General features: G+C 34.1%; 1 protein-coding gene across 1 annotated transcript in view; it reads left to right on the top strand.

Moving 5' to 3' along the window:
* LOC102252718 overlaps positions 1-4,397 on the top strand; it is a 186,061-nt gene that overhangs the window by 173,355 nt on the left and 8,309 nt on the right. The window lies entirely within an intron of this gene.

Here is a 4,397-nt window from a genome sequence, read left to right as displayed (position 1 = left end):
GTGCACCTATGGATGAGGACAGTGGGTGGGGAGTGAGGGCAGAGGGTGGGGCGGGAACTGGGAGGAGGGGAGTTATGGGGGGAAAAAAAAGAGGAACAAATGTAATCTGAACAATAAAGATTTAATTAAAAAAATCAATAAAATATATTTTTTAAAAAAAAAGAAAAAAAAAGAAACTCATACTTCAAATCCAGTAAAATAGGTAAGTTGAAAGTAAAAAGAGAGAAAAGAATGCTTATTGCTTAAACATTAATTTTTAAAAGAAATAGTGGTATTATTGTCTGATTAAATAGACTTCAAAAAATTGCTAGAAAGGAAAAAGAATATAAGAAAAGGATCAATTTTACCAGAAACACATAATGTTATTACTGGTGCACACCAAACAAAAATGTCTCAAAACAAATGAAGCAAAAATTGATGGAACTGAAAAAAAGAAGCAGAAAAACCATGCAGATTCTTACTGGACATACATTTTCAACTCATTGGGTAAATACCTAGGAGCATGAATTCTGGATCCTATGTTAAGGCTATGTTTACCTTTATGAGGCTGGGCCCCCACGAGTTTTTGTGTTTTATTTTTCTAATATGTTTTTATTTATTTTAGAGAACGAGAGGGAAAGGGAGAGAGATAGAGAAACATTAATGATGAGAGAGAATCTTCATGCCCCCAGCAACCCAGGCATGTGTCCTGACTGGGGAATTGAACTGTGACTTCCTGGTTCATAGGTTGATACTAAACCACTGAACCTCACCCCACTCCCCAGGAGTTTTTAATCTCCAATTAGCCCATTCTCAGGCTCCAGCAATTAGTCAATTTCTATTTAAATGTCCCTACTCCTTGTTGGCTTCAGCCCTGTGCTTCTGCTCTTGGGTCTCTGCCCCCGGTAAGCTGTTATGCTCTGTATTCACTTCTAAAAATTTTTGGAGGGTGGGGGAGTGGCAGCAGTTTATCCTGTGGCCTCAATTTTCTAATAGATCTATGAAGAGTAGTTGATTTTAGTTTGTCCAGTTATTTTTTCTCATGAGGACAGAATGACAGCTCCCAAGCTCTTCATAAGCCAGATTGAAAACGGGAGGGCTCCTCAGCTTTTATAAATATACATATTTTACTCAGTGTTCTGTTTTCTTTCCTTTTTATTCCGCTTCTGTGATATTTTAGTTTTTTTTCCCACTGGCTGCTTTGTCATTTCACTTAAATTTACTTAAATAAAATGCTCTCCGTTCCCTCTTCCTTTAGTCCCAACCTATCTGTTCCCTACAGCAGAATTAACTCATATCCTCTATCCTCCTGGTTGTTATTGCATGATTTTAGTCAACAGTATGAGCTTAGTATTTGTATTTGTAAAAATGTCCTTATCCCAACTACTCTGCCTCTCAGCTGTTGAGTGATACCCTTTGATTCCCAGCTATCTCAGCTGCTTCTGTTTTCCACTTTCTTTTCCCTCCTGATGTTTGTTGTTTCATGTCCACATTGAGTAGAAAACAACATCATTCCATTCTATGTATTATCCTTATTCTCACCTTTTCTTTAGTCTCAGTTCTACAGTTAAAAACATTCGTAGCTCCCAACGTTCCTTTTCCCTCAAATTCTCTGTCATGACGGGCCTGGCTGCAGGTTCTCTTCTTGGATTGTGTCTGTTCAATTTTCTTTTTAAATCATCACTTGAAGGTATGTTTTTATTGATTTTTTTGAGAGAGAGAGAGAGAGAGAGATATCAGTTACCTCCCATGGGAGGATCAAACCTGCAACCTAGGTATTGCCCTGACCTGGCACTCTGAGCCGCCCTGCCCGTGTCCTTTCAATTTAAGATTTCTGCTTTGTTGTCATAAAAATTGTGGCAAATATGCTGTTATTATCGTTGTCATCTCTATTCACCGCTATACTTACTGGTATTTATTATTTTTGGTCTCCTTTCTTTGTTTTTGTTTCGTTAATCTTGCCAAAAATATATCCATTTTACTAATATTGCCAGTTTACCAGGGTTTGCTTGTTTGTTTGGCATTGTCTATTCTGTCCCTTTATCTTTGATTCTACTTCATATTTTTCTGCTTTGGGGGTTTTGGGGTTTTCGTGTTTTTAGTTTTTAGTTATATCCCATTGTTCTGACTCTTGGGTAGTATAAATGCTTCAGAACAGAGATCAACAAACTGTGGTCCACAGGCTAAATCCAGCCAGCCACCTGTTTCTGCCAATAAAATTTAATGGAACACAACTGCACCCATTTATTTATGTATTGTCTATGGCTGCTTTTACACTACAATGATATTGTATTAACTTTGAGTTGTTTAATAGTTTACATATCCTTAGTGATTTTTTTCTGTATTGACCTTTCAGTTATGGAGAGAAGTTTAGCAAGATTTCCCACTATGGTGATGTACAGTGGTAGGCAAAAGTAGGTTTACAGTTGTGGGTACATGAAACAGGGTTTATTCTTGTATTATTATTTATCAATGATTGTATTATTTTCCATATGAACAACTATGAACCTACTTTTGCCCCACCCTGTATTTGTTCATTTCTCCTTATAATTCTGTTACATTTTACAGTTTTGCTATAAGTAGATAGACCTTACATGCATGGAAGTTAGATTAGTTACATTTCCTGGTAAATTTTTTTTTAATTTGAATAGTAGATGGAATTTTGGCATTATTTTAATAGAGATACAATTTACTTTTTACTGGTACTTGCCTAGTGTATATTTCAATTCTTTTACAGTCAGTCTTTTTGTTTGTGTTTTATATTTGTCCATGTAGAACAGCAAAGAGCTAAAATTTATTATTTCAGATAGATAATATTTGTCTTTAAAATTTATTCCAAGTGCACTTACTGTAGTTGCTGTTAAATTTATATTTATGAGCTTATATTTTGCTTTCTATGTGTCCTGGCTTTTGTACCTTTTGAGTCTTTTTTGCTCCTTTCTCACCCTCATTTGAATTTATTGTTTCTAAGTTTTTTTAAAAAAATTGGAAACCACATATTATATATTTTTTAGTGACCATATTTAACCTAATACAGTCAAATGTACTTTCCTAGAATACTATCATTGCAATCAGTTTCCCTTCCACTTAAGCTTAATTTTTCAATTTAATTCTACCATGTTTTAACCACACTCTAAAATTTGCATTACTGGGTTTTTGCATGGATATATTTGAACTTAACCACAGATTTCTACTTTTTTAGTTAATTTCTTATTACATTTCAAATCTTCCATATGAAGCCATATCAACTAAAAAAAAAATAACCTGAAAACTTACGTACTTACAAAAACAACATGTTGGAATTAATAAACATAAAAGGAAAATTATTTATTATGACACATACAAAAAGTAGAACCATGTTTAATTAAATATTTATTTAAAAGCATAATAAGGTAGACAAAGCTATAATCAAGGATAAAATACAAAATTTTTCTTAAACCAATATAATGTAAAATTCAGGGCTAAAATTTTTGAAAACTCCATCAAATTACATGAAAGGAAAATATTAAAATCAGCTCGAGAAGATATAAAAAGCTTGAATAAATGAAAAGTCATAAATAAAACAAAAAAGTTAGCAAAGAACAACCCCTAAAAGAGTGATAGGCTCAGACAGTTTAACCTGTAAGCTATTAAAACTCTCCAAAAACTAACCAAATCTTATAAAATATTTTAAAATGCCAGAATATAGAAAAGATAGACTATTTTAAAACAGACTGTATTTCATGGGGAAATCTTCAAGATTGGAGACCCAGGGGCGTGTTAAGGATAGCACTGCCAAAATTTGACAGTATCAGGAAGAGAAAAAACAACAGATTTTAGGCCAATTTCTTTAAAAATTATCAAAGTTAGTTCAGCACTATATTAAAACTTTTAATGTTCAAATAAGGTTTATTTTTTAGAATGTATAGATAAGCCCATATTGATACATCTGTTAGATCATTTATGTATTTTTTTGTAATTCACCCTTTTAGTAATTCATTTATTCTAAGTGGTGAGAAGCAGATATAGAATTAAATTATTATTCACCTGCTATGATTTGTAATGAATGTACTTGCTATATACAAGTAGTTAAGTCCCGGGTTTGCCTGGCTGAGGAGTATCTCTGGCTCCAGCATTAGCAAACAATATGGATCCCATGTAAGCCATCTTCCTTTGAAGGACCAGTTGATTTGGACAAGTCACTGAAAAAATTACCCTTCTAACAGCACAGAGAAGTGAAGCAGAGGGGCAGATGATGGCTGATAGTGCTTCCTGTTCCATAAAAGCTTAAGTAGGGACCGTGGACGGAGAGCAGGCTTCTCCCCGAGTCTAAGGTTGAATGTCCAGATCTGTCATTTGCAACTGAAGAAGCCTCGCAGTTCCCACTAATCTTAAACTATCCAAGTGAAACTAACAAACTCTACTATCATAGATTGGTA

Source organism: Myotis brandtii, unplaced genomic scaffold, assembly GCF_000412655.1.
Source record: "Myotis brandtii unplaced genomic scaffold, ASM41265v1 scaffold48, whole genome shotgun sequence".
Lineage (NCBI taxonomy): Eukaryota > Metazoa > Chordata > Mammalia > Chiroptera > Vespertilionidae > Myotis > Myotis brandtii.
Note: the sequence above shows the minus strand (reverse complement) of the source record. Positions and strands in the feature narration are given on the sequence as shown.